The sequence below is a fragment of the Monodon monoceros genome, unplaced genomic scaffold (genome assembly GCF_005190385.1).
Source record: "Monodon monoceros isolate NGI ecotype Baffin Bay Population unplaced genomic scaffold, NGI_Narwhal_1 Super_Scaffold_22, whole genome shotgun sequence".
Classification (NCBI taxonomy): Eukaryota; Metazoa; Chordata; class Mammalia; order Artiodactyla; family Monodontidae; genus Monodon; species Monodon monoceros.
In genome coordinates, this window is record NW_021703779.1 from 96,351,160 (window position 1) to 96,376,037 (window position 24,878).

The 24,878-nt window shown below is 34.7% G+C and overlaps 1 non-coding gene and 1 pseudogene across 1 annotated transcript; both read left to right on the plus strand.

Annotated features, from left to right (window-relative positions):
* Positions 1 to 1,893: 1,893 nt before the first annotated feature.
* The window catches only part of LOC114905864, a 35,933-nt pseudogene continuing 12,948 nt past the window's right edge, over positions 1,894 to 24,878 (plus strand).
* Positions 1,991 to 2,119, plus strand: LOC114906660. The gene has a single exon (XR_003796477.1). It is a non-coding gene; the product is annotated as a small nucleolar RNA SNORA35 (small nucleolar RNA).

A 24,878-nucleotide genomic window follows, 5' to 3' on the forward strand; every position in this document is an offset into this window, starting at 1 on the left:
CATTGCATTTTGATGAGTATACATACTGGAAGTAATATTATAATTTAGCATTAAGGCTGTTGCAATCATACTTACATATAAAATAATTACTCTAGGAAACTGCAAGTGCTTTTCAAAATTGTAGAATAATGAACACATATTTTTCTACATGATGAACTAAATGGGATGACAACTTTATAAATGAATAGTCTTCTAAAGAAAATGTGAACTATTAGAACACATAATTAATAAACAGTTTGTCACATGTTATTTTCCACCTTTTTGTATTTATATCCATCAAATAGTCTGCACATTGAAGACAGTATCTATATTCTAACAGGTTAACCAACAGTTTGGAAATAAGTCTCCTTTGTTGGAAAAATAGAAACAAGTGTGAATTCATATTTTTCTCTTCAATTTGCCATTATTCTAGAATTTTAGGCAGGAAAATACATTCTTTATCAGTCATAGATAAGCGTCATTGTACACTTTAAATTTGGGAGTGCACTTTTTCTCTACTCTTAAATTAGGTATTGCTTACTTTTAAATTGTTTTCTTCCTCTTCATTTTTAAAAACCTTTCACCAACAAAGGCCTAGAATATCACCAGTAGTTCTCATTTTGCTGAGAAATTTCTCGTATTTGATTCCATTCTCTTTCAGGTGTGTAAGAAAAGTTCTAAACCTCAACTTTGGTAATGAACCTTCCTTATTCAGGGAGGGCAGGCAAGAAGGAAATGGAACATTTTATACCTCCTGTATTGATAAAATCTTTAAAGTTTAAAAGAACCAAGCATTTGAGGGAATGTGAATCAAATAGATTTCTTATGCATTACTGGCAGAAGTATACACTGTACAACTACTAGGGGAAAAAAGTTGGCATTATCTCCTAAAAGTGAATATTCACAATGTGTATACAATGTACTGTTTTATTTTTTCATTGATTAATCGATTTTGTCAATGGAGCCATGTTGATGAGATGATAATGGTGATTCACATAGCAATGGTTAGAGTTAATCCAGTCCTGTGCACTTAAGGCCAGACCATTTTTCAAATTCCAGGATGGCTGAGCACCCAAGGGGGCATCATTTGGTAAGGCAGCATAATAGGCTAGGGCAAAACTAGAAGGGGTATAGAAAAAGGCTTTTTTTAAATAGGAACACTCTACATTTAGAGTAGTGCTTGGTTCATAGAATTTTATCAATGACTTCATGAAGCAAATAATGAAAAAGAAGTAATAATGATTATTTGCCAATGGCTGCTTGAGGTGACAAATTTTTAGGCATAACCAGGAGAAAAAATGGGAGGCACATCAAATGGATAGTTTTCTGTTTTGTACATTTGGGAGAATGTGAGTTCCTTCCAGATACACAGGAAAAATGTGTCTTTGTCTTTTACATAATTTCAGAGTAGTGATCTACAAATTCTCATCAAGAAACTTTAGGCAATTTTAAATAGTCATATTCAACATTTAAGCCAACATAAACAATTAGGTATAAAGCAACTTGGCTTTTGTAAAGGAAAATTATAAGACAAGTAGAAAAATATGGAATTATTAACAGAAAAAATATCTAAAAATGTTTAACTAACTTCCTCACAAATGTAATTTGAAAAAGAAAAAGAGAATTGCCATTAGTTACATGGGAGGCATTTAGTTGTGACAACAGCTATTATTGATTGAACATCTACTAATGTCACCTACTGGACTGGACTCTACGAGTTATTTCTTCTAACTCTCGCAACAGTCACATATGAGGAAACATAGGCCAAGAGGGCTTTAATGAGTTTCCAAGGTTCCATAGCTAGTGAGTGTCAGAGCCTGGATTCTGAACCCAGACCTGCCTGATTCTAAACTCACAATTCCTTCACCTGAACCTGACCCATGTGTGCAGTAGCCATGCCAAGGGAATGAAGCAATGGATCCTGAGATGTTTCAGGTCTCCCATCCACACCCTCCTTCAAGCTGGTTCTTCGGCACAAAACACAGCGTCCCAACCCTAGCTCCACTGTCAACAGCACTGGCAAGTGACCCACTGGGCTCCTCCTTGACCAACTGGGCATCGAGCAGTGCCAAAGCAAATCCCTCCACAAAGCTGGGAGAGTCATGCTGTGGGCTACTCCTGCATGCAGGTGGGTACATATCTCCTGAGTCCTGGGACCCTGCCTAAGAAAAGTGAGGAGGTGGAGAAACAAATCAAGCAGCTCAGTATCTGCTACTACTAGATAAAAGTGACTATGTTTGAATCAGCTTAACAGCAGGTACTCAATAAATGTTATCACCGTTATTGCTTATTATCATCATAATTGCTAGCTGTGTAGCTCTTAGCAATTCACATTAACCCTCTTAGACTCAGTGTCCTAGTCCATAAAATAAGCTTGACACTACTGGAATGATCTAATATTGTCATGGTGATTATATTACAAGATAAATTCATTTATATTCACTGGCAAATTGCTCACTAAGTGTTAGGATAGGAGAGATAAGTTGTTTTCTCCTTTTGATGTGACAAAAATAGATTATAATTATCTTACAGATTTTGGCTCTTGTGTATTTTATTTGCCCCACATTCTTACCAGCTTTCTGACAAACTAACCTTCCCCTGCCTCTTCATTCCCTGTAGATAGTTTATCCCTGTAGATAGTTTAACAGTCTATTTAAATCTAGTGCTGACAGAATTTCTTTCCCAATTATTTCTTGTAATTTAGATCTACGCTCAAGACCCATTCCTAGCCCCTTCGTTCCTTCATAATACCTTTGAATACTCAAGTCCCCCTTGAACCTCTCCCTCTATCACACAGTTTGGCAATAACTAGTTTCCCATTTTTTGTACTCATTTATGTCGGTAACTTATTGGCTAAGTTGTAAACTCTTTGAAAGCAAAGACCCTATCTTCTCATACATCTTAGTACTTACTGCAGCACCTAGCCCCTTGCCTTGCATAAAGTAGAAGCTCAATAAATAATTACTGATGGAAAAATTCATGTACGTTACCTATGAAGTCATTCATTAATTCTTATAACCAGGACTTGAAGACAAGATCTAGAAAGTTGAATACCCTAGTTTTAGTACCATACAAAACATGGCACTGTTTTATGTGGCAAATAAAACATAGACTGAAAACTCATGTAAAATCAAGAAAAGATTAGTTTGTGAGAGATGAATTCATGATAAGTTATTTAAGTGAAAATAATTATTTTGAAGTAAGACCTCACACTTTTTTTGTGTTAACATTGTGGATGGTAAACTTGCCTTCCCAGGAAATGTCTTTAGGGCCTTCAGCCAGAAAGGACTTTGGGCTCATAGGTCTAACCTCAGGTCATAGCTATGTTCTGACAATTAGGCCAACATTGTAATATAGTATACACAACTTGCAGCTTATTAGTATTTTCAGACAATTGAGATGAAATGTATCAGTGAAAAATATATATCACACTAAATAAATCCTTGTTGATTGAAATACAAAATGAAATAAAAACTATGACACATTTTTTCTGACAATTGATAAGGAATAGACTTTTTATACAGTATATATTTTTTTAATTTCTTTCTTTCAACTATATTTCAAACTATCATCTTTATTGCCACCATTGAACCAAAGATAAAAGAAGTTTGAACATCAAGTATGTGAGTGATATGAAATGAAAGTAGAAAGTGGGCCATGTGCCTCTATGTAAATTTCCTTGTCTTGAGGTTCCAAAAATTGGCCTCTTTTTTAAAAATGAAAGTAAATATCTTCTTTCTTAGACATATGGCAAGATATTTATATGATCTAACTTTGTGAATTAATGTGTTATAATGATACAGAGTTTTATTTTTCCCCTTATTATTTTAATGTAGAACAAATGCTATTTGAACACTCCCCTATTCCTCCTCAGCCATATACACACATATTACACTGATTACAGGATGTGGGAAGACAGTCTTTTAAATAGATTTTTAAAACAATTTCTTAAAATAATGTAGTCTAGGGGCTTGTCTTGGAAGTCCGTGTGGGTGGGTGAGAATCTGTCAACATAATGTCTGTTCTCAGTATTTTTCCCAAGGGCAACATGCTATTTTGTTTCCCATGTGATTATTTTTGTGTTTTTTTTTTCCTGTTCGTGTACTTTAATTTCATTTAGGAAATTAATGGAATGAGGAATGGCAAAGTATGATTGTTTAGATTCTCTCATAATATAGAATGATTTTGTGATAAAGATTATGAATATGAATTCTCTTTGATAAACATCTACTTATAGTTGAATGAAGTATTATTTAGTATAGAATGTAGTATTCAAAAGAAAAAGCAATTTATCTAGGAAATGCTTCTTCCCTTCTTGCATTTACCCTCTTGTTGGCTTGATGTATCTGTTTTGCCTATTTGTCCTTTATTACTGTCAAGACAGCAAATTTCTATCTGGAGCAGATGGTGTAACTGCCATTGTTCAAGTGCTTAAAATTCATTCTGCTGCAGGGAATTTTTATCATTAAACCTCTAATTTGGCAATATTAATAAATTGAATCTATGGACTGTTCTGTCTGGGATGTCTGGACCTTTGTTACATATCTGAAGAGAAAAATACATATTTATATGTATGAAAATGAAAATTGTATCAAAAAACTTGTTTATTTCTTAACAAATGAATGTAAAGATTTTTTTCATTAAGTTAGTATATAGTATGATGGGTAAATGCTATAAAATTTTAGTCATTTTTTATATATAAATTTATTGTGGACTTTACTTGTTTCCTTTATTAATGTCTCCATGTTTTATCCCAAAAGAAATTTTAGATCATGATGTGTCTTGATATAGTTGAATAGAGTGTTTAAATTTAAATCTATTTTTAAACTTCAAATTTAGGCCTTTTTGTCCATAGCTCCTCACAGCACCCTGCCCGACCTACCCCACATGAAATCATGAGATTTCATATTTTACCATCAGGAAAATAAAGAGAATGCCATTTTTCCCACTCTTAGCCACATTTTCAATATTGGAATGATTAAAACTGGACCAGCAGAAGTTTTGCACTTAACTTTATCCTTACAACTTTAAGGCAACAAATGAATATTTTGTGGAAATATTCATAATAACTTGTAAACAAATAACACATACATATACGTATTCAGTAAATAGAATTCCGCAATATTCATGATTTTTCAGTGATTACTACTTTAGAAATAATTCCACTCAGTGTAATAAGGTAAACTATAAACAGTATCCCATAGTTGGACGATTATACAATCATTGGTGAATGAGTCTAATTGAACATGTGTTGAGCAAGTCAACTGCTGTTAGGGAGATCATACATTCGTTTGTCCAGAATAGTCACAGTTTACACTTATCAAGCAAATATGAATACTTTCTTTGATTCTCAAGAGTGTACCAATTTGGATTCTAAGTTACATGTTTATTCGATCTCTTCTGTACCCATACAAACCTAAGAGTTACATGCTGACATATGTGAAAGAAGTATAAGCAAATGTCCATTACCCAGAGGAGCATGCAAACTTATTAATGACAAAAGAAATACATGTGAAATCATTGCAAAATAATCCATAATTCTTTGTATTAAAATTCTAAATATGTGGTACAGGCAATAAGCAGTGTTGGAATTCAGAGAGATAAATGGATGTGGACTAGAGCTGTTAAGCCTAGTTTAAGCTACTGCTCTGCTAAAGGGCCTTGCAGGCATGACGTCACATGGACAAATTTCTAGGGATGGATATGGTTACAGTTCACTGCTGATCAATCAACAGTGGAAATGACTGAATACAAAGAAGGGTATGGTAGAGAGAATAATCACTAAGGACTTGGAAATTCTGGTCTCTCATCCTGGCTCTGCCACTGGTCAACTTTATGTCATTGAGTAAATTACTTCTTCCCTTTGGCTTTATTTCCTTCATCTGTAAAAAGAGGGCATGAAGTGGATGCATCCATTCATCGGTTATTTATTGTGAGATTACTTTGTGCAAGGTACTCTACTAAGGGCTATGTAAAGGATCTCTAAAGTTCGTTTCCTGCTCTAACTTCTACAGAAATGTCACTTCCATCACCAATGTTTCCAGGGACATAGTTGTAACTGGTTTGGGATCATGTGCTTCTCTGTCACAAAAAAAGAACATTTCTTGCAGGTAAGTTAACCCAAACCAGCAAATATTTGTTGTGTTGACTTGAAACTTTTCCTAGCAAGTGTCCTTTATTTCCTAACTGGATTAAGACCGTATTTTCATTCCTTCTGATAATGATGCAACCCTAGAATGGTGGGGGACTCTTTCAGGAGAAGCTGGCATTGCGTATTTTCAGAGCGTGAAAACTACCATTATGCTACAGGTAACCAAGGCTTCAGACAGCTCAGCTGGGAAGCCTGGATACCATGCACTGGTCTCCTTTGTCACTTCTCACAACTGAGGCCTGTTACCCATTCTGATATCATAAAGCTTGCTCTTGTTCCCAGTTCTAATCACCTAAAAGGAGAGATCATGCTCTCTGGAGTAAAGTTGTAGCACCTGCACAAGGAACTGTACCACCTCAAAGAAGCTGAGATGTCTTCTATGAATCTAGCTGGTTCAAGGCTGTAGGCCCACTTGCCTTGGCAGTTTTTCCTATCGCAGAGAGTGGAGAAAGCAGCCCAAACCATCAGAATGGATTATACATCACTTTTGATAATGCACATGGATCCTCCACTCCATTAACTGGAGAAGTTGGAGGTAGATCTAGTCTAAAAAGAATCTGAGGAACAAGAGAAAAAATTTAGTGGTCTAATATTTATTCTGTCCTTTAAAATTGTGGTGTAATATCCACAAATAATTCTGAGCCTTCTTAATATAGTAGATATGAAATACAAGATCAAATATTAACAACTTTTAAGTTGCTACTTAGTTCATTTACATTTGGTGCATCATTAAACAGAGACAGATTTTTTTTTTTGGTAGAAATGCCATGATGTATTTAAAACCAGCTGCAAGTTCACCTGTCTGCTGTCAGTGTTGTTAGTGGTGGTCATAGTCATAGTGGGAGGGGATGAGAGGGAGAGAAGTCAAGATTTTATAAAGATAGTTGAATGAAAAACAGAAGTAACAGAAGAAATAGGAGCTATAATAGATGTTTTATCATAAATGATTGCTGCAATGAAAGCAAATTATGAAATTTAGAACTGAGGGTATTAATTTTCTCCGTATTATAACTTTGCTTAGGATGGTGTAAACATTGTTATAAGGGGTTTCCCCTTACTTTTTGCATGGTTAGCCATGAAACGGAAAATTGAAGTCGTTTTAGGAAAATATTCCAAGTGAATTCCAAGTACTAAGAAATCTCTACTAACCTTACAGGTAGTCCCATTGAAATTTTAAACTTTCAGTGCATTTTTTTCAGAAATACATACTCCTGTACATTTAAATCTGTAAATGTACTAAAGCAACTACATAAAGCATTAAATCAGAGATATAAACAGCTGAAAACTGATAGGAGCTGAAAATAGAGTTGTAAGTAAATCACTGAGAATCTGTCTTTTCAAATATACTGCTCGTGAATTTTAAATCAATCTGTTTTATTCTGCCACTCATAGTAGACTATTCTACCCCTTGATTTACAAAACACTTAAACTTCAAATACTTTTGACTAAAAGGGAGGAAGTGGAAAGAGGAAAAATAAAAGACATATGGAATCACTTGACAATGTGCTGAAATATTAATCCGCAGGCATCTCTAACTAAGTGTATTTTAAACTTAAGGCCAAATTCAAAAGTAGATTATTTATTTTGAAAATGGCCTCAATTATTTCAGGGTGTAGAAGTAAAAACAATTTAAACCTCTACTCATTTTCTGTGTGTGTGTGTGTGTGTGTGTGTGTGTGTGTGTGTGTGTGTGTGTTTAATCATTGTTCTGGCAAAATAAGAGCATGATCCAAATTCTATGCCTCATTCCCAAACTTCTGGAGATTGGTGACACCTTACAGAGCTGTTGGAAGGTGTAAGACAAGGGAAGGAAAATGAAGATGTTAACTCACACTGAGATCTGGAGGGGTAACCAGCCGTAGACAACCCAAAAAGCTGAGAACCTGAGCAAGACAAACTTGTTTTTAAAAAGACATTGTAATTGCAATTGAAGAAAGCCAGGACTGGCTAAGGCAGAGCAAGTGTAAGAACAAAAAGAAAGGAATTTGACTTGAGACCAACAGGATGATGGGTACTTTCTTCCTCATGCCATACGAAACATTTCTAGGATAGAAAGCATCATAAGAAGATCGATCTGCACCCATGGTGTTTTAGAGCAACTGACTGGGCTCTATAACAAAGTCATAGATTATTTTGTCTTTTTAATGTAGAAGGAAATAACTGATTAAATGGAATGTTTCACTGATTTTTCCAAACAAGCCTACTTATAGAATTTCAGAAATGGGGAGTGCCTTCTCAGATGGGCTCACGTGAACCTACTCATTTCCTGACCATGTACTGAGAACAAGTTGAGAGGCAGCAGCAAAATAGCCTGACAGTTCAATACAATAAACAAATTCATAATTTAAGGACAAAGTCTATCAGTTTTAATACCTTCAAATAGGGATTTAATGGCATCTGTCACTATCCATTATTGAAATGCAGAGGCATGAGATGTTATATTCCCTGGGCCTGTAGGTTAGGAAATACATAGATCAAATATGTTGTAAATGGAATTCTTGTACAACTTTAAAAGTGATCATTTGTGATATGTTTTGGGCCATTATGTAATACTATGTCATTACATTATATAATAATGTGTCAACTGTTTCAATAATATTCTAAGAGAAGAATTAATATCCTTACTGATCTTTAATATTTTGGGTTTTGCTTTTGCTTGAGCAGCTCCATAAATGAATATTCATTTTGTACATTATTTTTATTGTGAAAAGAAAAATAAATGGCTTCTCTTGTTACAAAAAATAGCTCTATGAATATTCTGATCAAACTTTTATTAATTTCTATTGTGATAAACAATGTGACATAAACATCTAAAAGCCATTTCTTGATGATTAAATTGTACATATTGTTAAATTCCATTTACAAATTATGTGAGGAATTTGTTTTTTAAGGAAAACATGATCAGAGCATGGACATATCTGTTAGGGCAGTCCCACCCAGCCTTTTTCAGAAGGTTGTATTCTGCCATAGTATAAAGAATCCCGATTTGTTCAAGAAATATTTCCAATCTAAAATCTTGGAGGCAGGTGCTCACTTGTCCTCCTCCATGCTTCAAAAATACAGGGAGGAGGCCAGAGTGGCAACTGTCACCATGATTGATTTCGTTGGGATAGAAGATTGGCCAGCTGATTGTAATCAATGGATTGAGAATCCTCTCAGAACAGTGAAACCGTTAAAACTCCTCAAGGTAGAACAAAGCAGTAATGTTTCAAAATTTAAGTATTTTGAAATGCAAGATACTTTTCTCATATCATCTACCCTTCTAAACAACACAATGTTTAAGCCATGTGTTGTTCACAGATTATAATGTTGTAATGGTAAAATGTACACCCAATGACAAAAATAGTGATAAATGACTGAGATTATTTTAATTTTATATTGAACTTTGTATAATGCTACTTGGAAAAAGTTTTGTAGAATTATTAGTAAATGTAAGAAGATTCATATATGATCAAATATTTTACAATCTTCCTGCCCTTAAGTTTGAAGTGTATTACAGGTTAAGCTCAAGCCAGGAAGTAAGGTTGTTTTATAGAACTCCATGATTCTCAAAACTGAAATTTGAAGTGAACGTGGTATATTATAATAGTGCAATTAAAATATAAATTTATCATTCATTTTTATTCAACAAATACTTATATAACCCTTAATATGCGCAAGGCATTTTCCATGCATACTCTATTTTTTTTTTTTTTTTTTTTTTGTGGTACGCGGGCCTCTCACTGCTGCGGCCCCTCCCACTGCAGAGCACAGGCTCTGGACGCGCAGGCTCAGCGGCCACGGCCCACGGGCCCAGCCGCTCCGCGGCACGTGGGATCCTCCCGGACCGGGGCACAAACCCGCGTCCCCTGCATCGGCAGGCCGACTCCCAACCACTGCGCCACCAGGGAAGCTCCTCTATTCTTAATGGTAACAATCTTAGCAACCTAGTAATGCAGGTAGTATTATCTTCAATTGATTGTTGATAATGCATCCCTGAACCATGGAATGTAGCATTGGATGTCATCACTCTCTACGTTTCTGCTTAAATATATTTTACTCTCACTTTGAATGAAAAGGTGAAACATAAATATCATTAGGAGTGATTACTGAGTAGGAACAATCAAGGGACGCTTCCTACATGGCATGGACCTCTGGCTAGAGGGAAGTACACAGATGGGCCATTAGCAAGTGGAACATTAAAGACTTTGTCAATAACATCTTATCTTTTGCAAGACCACAGGTAGAATTGTATCCACATTTTGATCTTATGGGACTCCAATCTCATTCTTCACAGAAGGTGAGTGTCACAGAGTGTTCCCAGGCTATGCCATGTCGCAGTGAAGTTTGAGAGCAAATGTTTAACAGCTGCAGTTTTGGTAACAAATTATGCACATTTTAAAAATTATTGAAACTTATTTGAATTTGATATTCAGTGCAGTCACACAAACATCTTTTGAAGACTTAATAGATACCAGACCCTATACTAAATACAATGAAAACAAAAGCATATTCTGTGCATTCAAGTAGTTTACAGCCTGGCGGTAGAGAGCTCTCAACCCCTTTCAAAAGTAGGACTCTTCAAAAAAAGAAAAAAAAAAGTAGAACGCTTCTACCTTATGCATTTGAGTTACACCACCTATTATTATATTGTGCTTTCTGTTTCTCCTTGTTTCTTAAACTCAAAGGATTAAGTGTTCATTGGTAGTAGATTTTCTGCTTAAGTGCTACCTGACTACATTGGCATATAAAATTCACAAATAGACTCAGATAATTTTTCCTAACATAAAACTGTTTTCTGCTTTTGCTGAGTCCTTATATTTAAGAACATGAAATCAGGGCCCTTATACTCTGTTGGAACCTCTTCTGATATGGAGACTTTGGTTAGTATAGTCTCATTTAAAGACGAAGAATGGGGGAGTTCCTGGTTTGCCTAGTGGTTAGGATTCCGGGCTTTCACTGCAGTGGCCCAGGTTCAATTCCTGGTCAGGGAACTGAGATCCCTCGAGGTGTGGCCAAATAATTAAATCTGGTTTCACATAAAGATTTTTAAATAAATAAATAAAGGTGAAGAACCAATTCTGAAATATTGAGAATTGGTGAATATTTGAGAGTGAAATATTGAGAGTGATTTTCTGACTAGCTCTTATATTGAAGGTTTTTTTTTTCTAATTGATTAGCTTTTGAAATTAAAAAAAATTCTTGTTATTCCAAACTTGGTTAGATGCAAGTGGTTATCCATATAAGATCAACAAGGGAAAACTTAATTTTCTTTCAATAATTACTTTCAACTTTCAATAAAGTTCAAATTGCTCTCAAGAACAAAGTATAACTATTTCCCAATAGATGATAATTTAAACAGGTCATTAAAAAAGAATATTATCCCATTCCATCAGGATGTAGACTTCATTCAGGCAGTGATAAAATAAACTGCATTAATATTTATACATCTTTGGAAATATCAAGTCTACATTTTCATAGCTTAGATCTTATTACTGTACCTTACATGAAAAAAAAAGATACAATTCAAGTGAAGAATTTTAACTGATTTTTTTCATTAATACTATGTGATATCTATATCAAAACTTTTTAAAAACCTGAGCAAATGTCTTACTTTGAAACTACCATGGGCATATACAAGTTAGTATTTTATATATAACATGGTAGATGCCATTCAGAGTAATAAATAGGACATATTTTTTTGCATTTTTTGTATGTATTTACTTATGTTTTAATGGTTGTTTCTTGGTTTTTGCTTTGTTTGTGGGATTACTATACCAAAATGATAACATTTTTTTCTAGGTTCCAAGTTTACTTAGAAAAGTGTATGATGTTGTAATTTAGGGTATTGAACCATATTAGTTTTATGCAAATTAGTATTTTCTTTTTTTAGAAACACAATTCCAACCATCTTAACTAAATATGGCAAATTCAGTGGCTCATATATCCAAACTAAAATAAGGTAAGGAGTAGTACAGGACTTGGAATTGATGGCATCCTGGAATTTGAAAAGTGTCACAACCACCCCCTTACCCCATTGTTTTACTTCTTATTTCAGCTCTTGTGCATGTGCTATCCTCATTCTCTTAGACTGTTCTATGTGTCAGGAAATGTGACTATTATCATCTTTAAAGAGCCATCCTTACAGATGATCATCCAGGAGAATTGAGAATGCTTTCCCTTAATTTCCACCTTGGAATAATTGAGAAGGACTATAATTGACTTATGTGGATCAAATCATGGTCCCTAGGATCATTAGAGTGACCAAGAGGCTAAAGTACTATTATAGACCCAGCCTGAGAGAGTAGCCTCCTCTGGTTGGGGGAGGGAGCTTCCACAGAACCATACAGATTAGCGAAAGTAGAGTTCCTCAAAAGAAGGAAGACACTGGTAACAAAAAAAGGGAGGAGAAAATACTGGAAAGACAAAAGCAACTGATGTCCACTACATAATCCAATAACAAAATTACATACATATATACAAATATATGTATATCTATATCTACGTATACATGTATATACATATGTATATCTCCTTTTAGATCATAAGTAGATTTTTATAGTCATGTTTATATAGATCCTATATACTATCTATTAATATTATTTCTGATTTGTTCTTTTTTATTGTGGTATAATTGCAAATTAGTTTTTAACAGATTAGTTTTTTGTAGAAAGATTTCTTGGATTGTTCATGAATTTTCAGTTTTCCACTGACACACATTTGTTTTCTTGTTAACAATAAATTTTAGCTCACCACAATGATTTGATAATTAACTCCCAACTTTTGCATACTGGTGTTACTAATGAGTAAATCAGGAAAAAGAAATTTAACAATGAATTTTGCAAAACAGAACCCATTTTCTAAGAAAATATTTAGAAACTAGGAGACGTGATTTTTTTAAAAGGAGAAACAATGCTATTATTAATGAAGTGGATGTGACCTTTGTGATAACATATTACTTTTGCTTCCTTTCTGTGTGCAATTTTGTTCTATATAAATGATGTTTCTGGATAAATCAGTTGTTGCCATTTACAGAGCATCTGAAAAACAGATCTCTTTTAGTGTTCACAAGAGCCCTAGAAGCTAGGTTACTTATTTGTGTCTTAGAAAAAGATGAAGCAATATTGATTACTTTGACTCTCTATTTTGTCTTCTTTAATGTATGTGCTGGTGTTTTTTAATGCAGACTTCTCACTGCCATAATGCTTTGTCAGCCTTCACATATTATTTATTAACATCTTGGTTTTTAAAGATGAAAATATGAACCACAGATAAATTGAATGATTTAACCTAGATAGTACAGGGTAGGATCAGGGTAGGGGAGAGCCTTTGAGCTTTGAGTTTCTGTCCTCTTTGCAGATCCAAAATGAATCAGTTTTAACAGGAAAAACCTCACAGTGTAAAGGAACTTTGCTAAGAAATTATGAAAGTGCAAGTTAATTAGAATACAGAGCTACTTGCAAGGACTGACAGTTATTAACTACATGTTCTTGGGCTGGCTCAATTTCAGGCAATTTGCTGCTAAACTAAACAAAAAAATTTCTGTTAGTTTTCAGTCTTGCAGAGAAAAAAAACCCTTCAAGGCACCAACCAAGAAATAACTGCTCTATAAGGTGCAAAGAAAGCAGATTTTAGATTTAAATTTTTGAGCCAGTGTTTTTGGAGGCTTATTCTCTTTGCTATATATCACAATTCTAATTATATCAATAGTGAAACAGTTTGGGAGCTCGTGTGCTTACCTAAGTGAATAGCTGAAATTGTTCAAAAATCGATGTAGTTAGTGGGAGATAAGTGTGAGTTTGCCTTGTTTTAAGCAATAGATACATTTCTGAGAAGTTATATGTAACTGAACTTTCATTAAGTCATATTTTAAGTGCATGGAAACTATCTATAGCACCTCACGAGTCTCCTGAATTCACATAGGAGGATGACTAGAACTACCTGCTAAAAAACAAAATTCAACTGAGTACATTTTAAAGATCTAATTGGCTTTATTGAATGATTCATGAGTAGGGCAGCACATCCCATCTAGCAGATAGAAAGGAGCTCCAAGGAGTTGTACAAAATGGAAGCCCTTTATAGGCAGAAGGGGGGAAAGAGTGGATTATTTCAGTCTTAGGTAACCTACCTATGGGGACGGAAGGAGACTATGTGGCAGATTATTTTATTGGTTCTGACTAGAAAATTCCAAACTGACCAATTAAGACTACATTCCTGGGGGTGGTTGTAACTGTGGTTAGATCAGGTATTAAGTCTTCGTTTGCTGACATAGAGCTTAGCACAAGTAACTCCATTTGGGGCCTATTGTTTCTTTTTAAACACACTGAATTGTTCCCATTTAATTTTCTTCCCCCTCACACTTTAATCAGATTAGCATCGTATCCTTGAAAATTAGATATGTCGTTCCTATTTAATGGTTTATTAATTTGGCATATCACCTGCTTATAGGATCTGAAGGTTTTGGTATTTGAGCCTTTGTAGATAAGAGTTACATGCCCCTACTAATAAAATAAGTACTGCTAGAGGCTTTGAAGTAATTCTTTTCTCAGAACTGAAAGTATTAAAAATTGGTGGCAACATAATTATAGAAATAAATGAAAAGTGAGAGCATACTAAATAAAGTTTTAGACCTCAATACTGAGTTTCTTAATTGTGCTTAGTCCATAGTCGTGATGTGAGTGGCTGAGGGCCTCGGGTATGGGCCAGACATTGAGAAGAAGGTGAGTCAACAGAGAATGGTAGCTCAAATAATCCCAAAGTAGATTCTCGAATACAGCATTTTTCAGGAAGGGACTATGAGTAATTGGAGAGGAAAGACATATGAAAGCAGCCCATAGAAAAGCAGAAGAGGGCTTCCCTGGTGGCGCAGCGGTTGAGAGTCCGCCTGCCTATGCAGGGGACACGGGTTCGTGCCCCGGTCCAGGAAGATCCCACATGCCGCGGAGCGGCTGGGCCCGTGAGCCATGGCCGCTAAGCCTGGGCGTCCGGAGCCTGTGCTCCGCGACGGGAGAGGCCACAACAGTGAGAGGCCCGAGTACCGCAAAAAAAAAAAAAAAAAAAAAGCGGAAGAAAAGGCAGCACTTAATACCTCTATTGTTTTGGGAGACAAAAGAATTTCTGAGCTGGTGACAATAGTCCCTGTTCTATTGAATGCCAAAAAGCCATTTAACAGTTACAAAAGAGAGGAAGGAAGTATGAGGAAGCTCAGGAAGTAACAGAGGAAAAAATATATATAAATATCAGGTGGTGACAGGAATGCAAACTATGGAAGAAAATAGATACATTAGGGCTCATGTAAAGAAAAAAGTGCCTTAAGAAAACAGCATGAAGGTGATAGCTCCATAGAGGAGAAAATAATGAATATGAGAAAATACAATGGAAAGCCTGAAAAACAGTCAGAAGCTTCCCTGGGGAGGCACCAGGGGATCAAGAGAGAGAGAAGAAGGAGGGAGAGAGAAAAAAAACAAAACCACGAATGAATGACAAAGAATTAGGGAAACAAGCTGCCCTAGTTGGAAGCTGACTTTGAAAGTATAAAGGGCAAAGTCAGGAGAACTTAAGAAAGTTTAAAGGGAATCTTGAAGAATTGTTTAAAATCAGACAACCAAGTGTAACACAGTTGAAAGCATGTGCATGCAATGTGTAGTATAAGAATGCAAAAGGCAGGATCATAAAAATGCAGAAGGCTGTGGTGGTTTATGCAATTTCAGGTCAATAAATCAGATTTAATAATGAAAAAACCACTTTTACGAAAAGGGGTGAATATCGATTATTTCTGAATGAACTATATCAGTCACTAGATTTTTTTTTTACAAAACAAACATAGAAGAGTCATTAAAAATGTGATTGTGGATGAGAAACAGTATTTTGGCAACATGCTTTGATTCTCATTTTCCAGTATGAACAAAGGTTTTTATTTTCCATTTTCCAGTATGAACAAAGGTTTTAAAATCAGCACGTCTATTTTCCTCAACTTCAGGTATCTGCAGGTAGTTTCCTTAACACTGCTCAGTTCAGTAATAGTTTACTAAATGCCTACTGTATGCAGGCACTATGCCAGGTGTTGGGGACCCAAAAAAGATTCAGTTATATTTGTTGTTAATTAATTGCTTCCAGTCTCACAGAGGAGAGAGATATGCAGACAAATAATGAAAATAAAATGGCATGAAGGCAGTGATGGAATAAGTATGAGATCCACAAGTACTGTAGAGAAGGGAATGGTTGGCACTGTCAGAGCAGGCTTCACAGAGGACATGATATCTAGCAGTGCTCTATGTCATGACTCTGAGATGGCCAAGCATGGAAAGGGTCAAAGGTCATTCCAGACAGAAGAAATAGCATGTGCCAAGACAGGGATGTCTTAAAACAGTGTAGTCTGTGTAAGGAAGGAAAAATAATTTTCCCTCTACCATTCTGAGTTCTTGGCTGAGACCCCCTAGAATAAAAGACAAGTTAAGAAGTTTATTAACATGTGTACCTCCTGAATACATGAGAGATACTCAGGAAACTAACTCCCTGAGATGGCCCAAGAGACCACCTTAAATGCTGCCTTCAGCTAAAGACAAAAGAGGATGTTGAGGGTAGTGGTTTGGGACTTCAAAAGGGAGGAAGGCAATTCACATGGAGATGGAAAAGCAAAATGTTTGGTAAATAAATATTTACTGGGCCAGGCAGAAACAATGAGACACAGCGTGGACTCTGATCTCTAGGCCCTCTTTGCCCCCCACCACCATCACACTGAGCCCATATTCTTTGCAGCTATCTCTGGTCATAGCTCTATTCTGGGAACAGGCCCTCTATCTAAATTCTTTTAGGCAGTTAGGGGGAAGGTCAAAGTTTCTTCCTGAGTCTTTTGGGCCTTGATTGTTTTCAGCTTGAAATAATCTGCATGCCAAAGAGACATTTTGGGGTGGCAAGTTTTGTTCCCCTAAAGTATCCACAGTCCTTGGCTCCAAGGGACTAGTAGTACATCAGTTCAGATGCAGGCATTATATTCTCCGTTTTTCCCCAATTATTTCATGTAAGTGTTTTCCACATATGATCATGACAATTATAGTACTAAATCCATAGTGCCTAGTATACTTTTCAAGCATTTGGGAGGATATTCTATTTTCACTTATCAAGTTCAGGTTGTCTTTCAATACTATCTAAATATTATGCAGAAACTATTAACAGTTGGGAGCACATTTTGTCATTTTTGTCTACCGGCGAACAATGCAAATAGTAATTTTTATTCTTGTGGGGTTTTTTCTTGATGATTAATTTATTTTGATTATTCCCAATACAATATGATACAGCAGTCTTTCTTTTAGAATAGAGAAACACAGTGTTTATTGCACTGTAAATTGCATTTTTCTCTGAAAGAAAGCTTTGTTTTTTCATAGGTGGGGCACAGGTCAGGGAAGAGAGAGGATGTCAGCAGGGCTTTTAGCTGTAGCTGTATCAGCCTGAGAAAAACAAGGTAGTCTTTTAGGCTTTCCTCTTTAGTTTTTTAAAATATCCGTATAACATCATTCAATCATTTCGTCATTGAATGACAGGTGAGAAGTAGGATAAAACATGGTTTTATCCACATACAGAGTGGTTCTGTCATTTTGCATGACTTCCTATGAAATGGAAATAGCACAAGACTGATTTGTCAGTCTTTTTTGGCATATCTGGAGAATGAGGACAAAACGGATGGCATAGATCTCTAAGCTGACTAAATTTAATGTCAGTCGTTACTCTATTGCAAAGTATCACATAAACAACTAATTAATGCTTACTGAACACAGATGAAAGGAAAATCCTAAAGTCCAATTTGCAGATCATTTACAAAGTAAAAGAAACCCATCTGATACTCAGTTGAATGTATTGAGAGGATTCAGAAATCACTGGGTAACTCTGAAGGTAGGTTTTTTAGTTCGTTGTAACACATCATTCCATCTTTAAAACCATTCAATGAAAAAGAAAAAAACATTCAATGCCTTCTTATCATCATACCATGACTTCAAACACCATAATGATAGGGTCCCAGGCTTTTCTCTCTAGCTTTTTCTTAAACAACTCATTCACTATTCCCCAGCCTCAGTGGCTCACACCCACCTTAAGCCATTTGCATTTGATGCTCTTTCTGGAACACTATTCTCCCAGATCCTCAACTGACTAATCCCCCTCTTTCTTCAAGTCTCAGGTCATACATCACTGTCTCAAAACTTCTACCCTGATGACCCCATCTAAACTACTCACCCTCACCTCTCATGTTTATCCGTTTTATTTTTCACAGCACTAATACTATATAAAATTATCTTATTTGTTCACTTCCTTATTGACTCTCTCCCTGTCCCTATATTGTAAATTCCATGGTAGACAGGACCTTATCTGTCTTGTTCACAGCTATATCTCAAGCAAGCAGTTTGCATGTTTATTGAAGTAAGAATGATAAGTAATAAAAATAGACCTCAGCCAACTAATTGATTAAATCTTAGGTCTAGTTCAGGGTGGTGGAATTGCATAATGATGTAAGAGAAAAGACTGAAAAGATTTCAGAGAAGAGATACAGAGATGATGAAAGGATTAGAAAATAAGACCTATGAAGAGGAGAAAATGGTGATATGAATTGGAGTATTGCTACTCCAGAGAAAGAATCCATTATAATTGCTTGTTTTTTATAGTTTACAGACTACTTTTGCATGTGTAAAGTCCCTTAACCTTTCACATAATAAATATGTAAATTTGTTATTATTATCCCTGTTTTACAGGCATAGAAACTGCGGCACAGAGAATTTAACTGACTTGTCACATAGTTATAAGGTATAATTCATGTTTTCTTAGTCTCATGTCCAATATTTTTTTCCATGACACCACTTTTGGTTTAGTCTGCAGAACAAGGAATTTAATTTGGATGTAATAAACAAAGACATTTCTTACTACAGTTTGTAAATTCTGGTAAGAGTTATCCCAGGTTGTTCCCAAATATCTTTGAAATGCACTTGGAATAGATATTCATCTGTCTGGTATGGTTTGGGAAAGGGTAAAGGATATGGCTAGAGGGTAAGAGATTACTTCAATATGGTCTCTTCAAGTGCTAAGATTTTAGTATAGTCTTTTGGCCAAATTTTCGACTTTCAGAATAAATCATTTCAAATTTATTTAACATTTAAAATTTGACCAAATGATACTACCTTTTGAGCTTTATATCACAGCTGGACTTGGCTCTAGGATGTGCTCATTGCATGGGCTGTGTATATTTTTATTCAATACCCAGAGCGTGCAGTGTGAACATAATAGAGATTGAAAGACAGCCAGAGGGTAAAACACAAATTCTTAAAAAGTAATTTTGTGCTTCATGTAGATTTATTAACTCTTCATTTTAAGCTTTGTACTAAACCTGCCTCCGAACTTTCAATTCCACAATCTAGATTCCAAACTCATAACTGGAATCTGCGTACTTCTATTTTTATAATGGATTTTTTTATTCCTCTTTTATTTAGATTAAAAATTTGTTAAAATTTCACATGGGTAGTCAAAGTTAGCTTTCAGTAACAGAAGAATTCTTTTAATAGAACTATAAAAAGCACATTTGGAAGAACATAATTATTATGATTTTTTTTATCATTTTATTGATATTTCTTTGCTGACACAACAGATGCTCTCTATTTACAGTTGATAATTAAAATCTCCATAGTATGATTTTACTCCATGATAATATTGGTGAACATATCATCTTGTGATCAGCTAAATGGATGTTTCTTTAACCACCTTGTTAAAAATTTTCCATAATTTCCAATATTTTTACAATGAGAATCTATTACTTCAATAATTATAAATTGATTTTATATCCTTAAGTTGAAACAGAAAAAAAATTTCCTAGAGTATTAGAATGAATTAGTTTGATTTGACAGCTGTGTGATCTTTGCATAAAATTCCAAATATAAAATATACTTGCTCCAATCATGACTATAGTCCTCATAATTAGAAAATTGTTTTGTTATTCTTATTTTGGTATCTCCTTGCTTATATTAAGAACCAAAAGCTGGACTTTTAGACATCTAATAGCAAAATATATATTTAGAAGTTCTTATTAAGAGACCTGGACTTGGTTCAAAAGATGAATAAAAAGATATTATAGAAAAGAAAAATAACAAAAGTACATTTGAGTGAACCTATAAAACAGAATAGAGATAGAAAATGGGCTTATAGGGAAAGAGGAATTTTAATAAATGCTCATTTGAAATATTGGGATATTTTCTATAATATTATCAAACAAAATTATGGTGTAATAGTTTTAAAGAAAATGTCAGAATATGTTCAACACATTGTGTTTCTTCATGCCTGGCATATAGCAGGTCCTCAATAAGTATTTGTTGCAAGAATAAGAGAACCAACAAGTCTTATTTGAGCACCTGTTATGTGGAGGATAAAAACCTACGAGCCAAACAGAGCTTATGATCTAATATGGGAGAGAAGAAATATAAGGCTGATGCACAAATAACCACTACATAAGAAAGTGTGTGATAAGAATAAATGTATCTTGAAAGGTCGAGGAAAGCCAGATCATTTCCCATCTGGGAAGGTTTTAGAGAGAAAAGGTGACCTGAGCCTCAGAATTAGTAAAAATTAAGTGAGCAAAATTATTTATTGTAGAAATTTAAGCAAATATATAAAGATTACTAATCAATATTACTATAAGACACTTAATGAATCAAAAACAAATATCAGATCATCAAGAAATCTTTTTATAATCATCCATTCTTTAAAATTCCATTTGCCTTTTACCTTCTTATAATATGAAATAGTCTAGGTTCCTGGAAGCCTCTTTGTCTCTTGGCTTTGTTTTTCCTTAATATGTCACATATATCAATTCTAGTAGAGCATATGCAAAACATTTCAGTAATTACTCTGTCAATCATTTTATTCTTCATGTTAAACTTGTAGCCTAAGTTATTAGAAATTAATTTAAATCATGAAAACAACATTAGTTGTTTCTAGTATAAAAACTTGTAACTGTTTTCCTTCCTGGGAAGATCAAAGAGTTTAATTTTTTTTCTCTTTATTTCCTCTTTGGTCACCTTTGTGAGAAGTACCCAGTATTAGGAAATGTTGATTTCATCAGGGTAGGGAGCGGTGTTAGGAGTAAAGCAAGCTGATTGCCCCACCCGAGACATTTATGCCTATCATATGAATGATATGAAAATCACTTGGATTCTAAGCTAGTTTTCTCACCCCTTTCATGCATATTGCTCCTAACCCACTTTCCTATTTATCAGGAAATATCCTATTTATCCTATTTACGCCCATTTTCTTTTTCCTCTTTTTCCTTCTCTATCTCCTGTTTCTTCTTATTATTTATTAAGTGTACAGAGATCATGCAGGTTTTGCTCACCATTCTTTACCAACTACTAACACAGCCCATGGGCTTGAATGAGCATCCATATAAATATTTGTTGAATAAATTAATAACCACTTGGTCTGGAAAAGAAAACCCAATTAAATATAGCAATCTAATCAAGAAACACAATATAGGAAGATCAATCTGACTCCTGAGTATACACAGTGCATACTAAAATAAAATGCAAATGCTTTTTATTTTATAAACTCTTAAAATATTTCTACTACTGCTTCTCTACCCAACTCTGCCTAAGAGCACAGAAGACTTAGGGCCTGTCTGCCTCACACCCCTTCAACACTTTTTAGCTGTGTAACCTGAAGTCAGTGAATTCATATTCCTGAACTTCAGGTTTTCTCAATATAAAATCTGACTAATAATATCTTGTCAATCTGAAGGCAGTGGGTTGAATGAGAAAATCTATTGCTCCAACTTATTATGGATGAAAATGTGAATATAATTTTTTAAAATTTATGTGGAAAAATGCATGTGGAGTATTTTGCTCTTTGCTTATTAATTAAAACTAATTAGTTACTGTAACTAATTCCACGTGGGATTCTAAAACCCCCTAAATTAAAAATAATACATAAATATATATATCTTTTAATAACAGAACTCATGACACCTACTTAGTAATGCTGATTAATATTATCATTTCTAAGTATGTAATCCGTGACATTTCTAAACACAAATTTTTAAGATCAAAAGCTTTGTCATACACGATTGTATCCCTAGATGTTTAATAATCCTATATTTTGAAGGATTAAAAGTTAAAGAACCATTGATAATGGCCCTTCAATTGAAGTAATTGTAGAATACTTTTTATTGGTGAGCTCCTTTTTTTTTAACTTGCACTGAAAATTTATCCATATTGTTCTTTTATTCATTTAATTAAGTTGTATCTAATGTCTGGTATTGTGCTAGGAGCTGCAGATGCAACGATAAATAAGACTCAATCCCTCTCCTCAAAGAGATCAAATTTTATTGGGAGAAGTGGGCAAGTAAGCATACAATTAAAATACTGTGTTGGAAGTGCTACAGCAGGAGTAGCCCAGCATGCTTTGAGAGCACATGAAAGCAGTGCTCCTAGAGAAGGTGGTATCAGTGTTGCATGTCTCCTGCCTATTCATGTCCTTCCCACAGAGGTTGAAATGCAAATTATTTAAATATTTAATGTCTAACTGAGAGATGTAGCAAGAATTTATTGTTTGATTACTTTGAGTTTTGTACTACAAGGAACTACAAAACACGTTTCTGGGACTAGCGGTGGAGATGAAAAGAAAAGAAAAGAAAAACTAAGAAACAAAGAGGCAGTTTTCACGAACCTAGTAAGTAAATAAGGTATGATGAGGAATCAGATGGTCACGGGTACAATTCCTGGAAATTGCGAATTATGAGGTTGAATGCAAACTGATAGGTGACAATGCTAAGGATTTTTCTTAGAGGGTAATGTACTTAGATTTTTTAAGTACCAAACAAGACACACATTTTGAGCTGTGTGCATTAGGTTGTAGAACTGAACATTGCTATGAGGGCAATTTGCCATTACACTACTTCTTTAGATGTGTTAAATGGTCTGGCAAACCACCTGTCCAATCTGTTAGCCAAAATGTGTTAATGTGTTATAATGGCTACTTTAATATCTATTCTTAATTACACTCCTTCAATGTGTTCTCAACCCATATTAGTGTATTGCTAATGAATTATGTTAATATTCTTTTGCTGTATATGCTCATTTCATGGTTATTAGTTACTTTTTTCATTGTTCTTCAACTTCTTATGTAATTTCGGCACATATCATAGACTAAGTGTTCCTTTACTACATTTTTACAAATAATTTTACAACTACCTCATGTACCAAGCCAAAAAATGTTAGTAAATGAATTGGTTTACTAAAAATGCTAGAGGAGCTATATCTAGATCTGCCATTTTAGGAGACTGATGAGGCTACACATTGTAGAAATCTTTTCTGCCTCTTAAATTCCTTTCACTGGTTTGACTGGATTCTTTTGGAAGATACTGTACCTTCCCAATTTTTTTTTTGCGGAGCACAGGCTCCGGACGCGCAGGCTCAGCGGCCATGGCTCACGGGCCCAGCCGCTCTGCGGCATGTGGGATCCTCCCGGACCAGGGCATGAACCCGTGTCCCCTGCATCGGCAGGTGGACTCTCAACCACTGCGCCACCAGGGAAGCCCCCTTCTCAAGTTTTAACTGTGTAAAACTCTACTCATTTGAATTGACCTGCTAATTAAGGTTACAAAAATAACTTGCTGAATCATAGCACACTTATTTTGATTATTTCCATCCTGGCTTTCTTCATATTTTCATTATTATTTCAAATATGCATTTACTTTTTGTTTGCATGGTAATTTCAGCCAACTTACCTTCATTTAGCTCACTTTGTACAAGAAAATGAATTATCTCATTGTTTCATCCATTTGATTGATTTCTGCTACTGTATATACTTTTGAACTGTCCCAGATCTTTTCTGAGCTTCTCTATTATCTTTTCTGAACTTTTTATCTCAGAATCACCTATCATTGTTTTATATGCTAACTTTGTTACTCTTGGATGCTTTGTCTCCCTGCTTATTGTTTAACTGGAGAAATTAAAGATGGAGAGAAAAATAATTAGTTTAATTTAATCTCCGAATTTATTCCTGTCCTCTCTGCTTTTACACAGTGTTTTTCCTAAGGTATTGCTTCAACATGAAGAAAAAAGAATTCTCATTTAATCACCCATTGATCCATTTATACAAGTTTATTTTGTAACTATCATTAACACAGTTGGTTACAAAGGAATGGATATATCCATTAACTTCTTAATGCAATAAATTCCTATTTCCACTGAGTCAAGTTCTCTTTTGCTTTACCTTTAACTCCCTGTAGTCTAAAAAAGAAGAGAGACAGAGAGACAGAGAGAGAGAGAGAATATATATATATATATACACATATATCTCAAGCATTGCTTAGAAAGGGTTTGCTAAAGTTGAGTCAAGTGTCAGGTAATATCAGGTAATTTTTTTTTCTGGAAGAGATTTGAAATTGAGCAAAAATTATCTAATATGAAAATATTCTGTTTGAAATAGCCGTCCATTATCATAGACCTTACACAAAACCTTCTCATGGAAATGAATATTTTTTCTGAAGTCATTTTTAGATATAGTCAAATTGTATCGGTCATATAGTTTGAAAAGTTAACACACTGATAATTTCATTTAATTTCAATTTGGTCAAAAGACATCTTGATCTAGAAAAGGGCATCTGGGAAAAAGAAACAAAAAATTAAATATACTTATATCATGTTTAACTTGGTAGGGAAAAGGCCTAAGTTATCTCAAGAAATGAATATTACATAATAATAAAATAATAAATAAATAATGTTTACAGTGAGATAGTCTT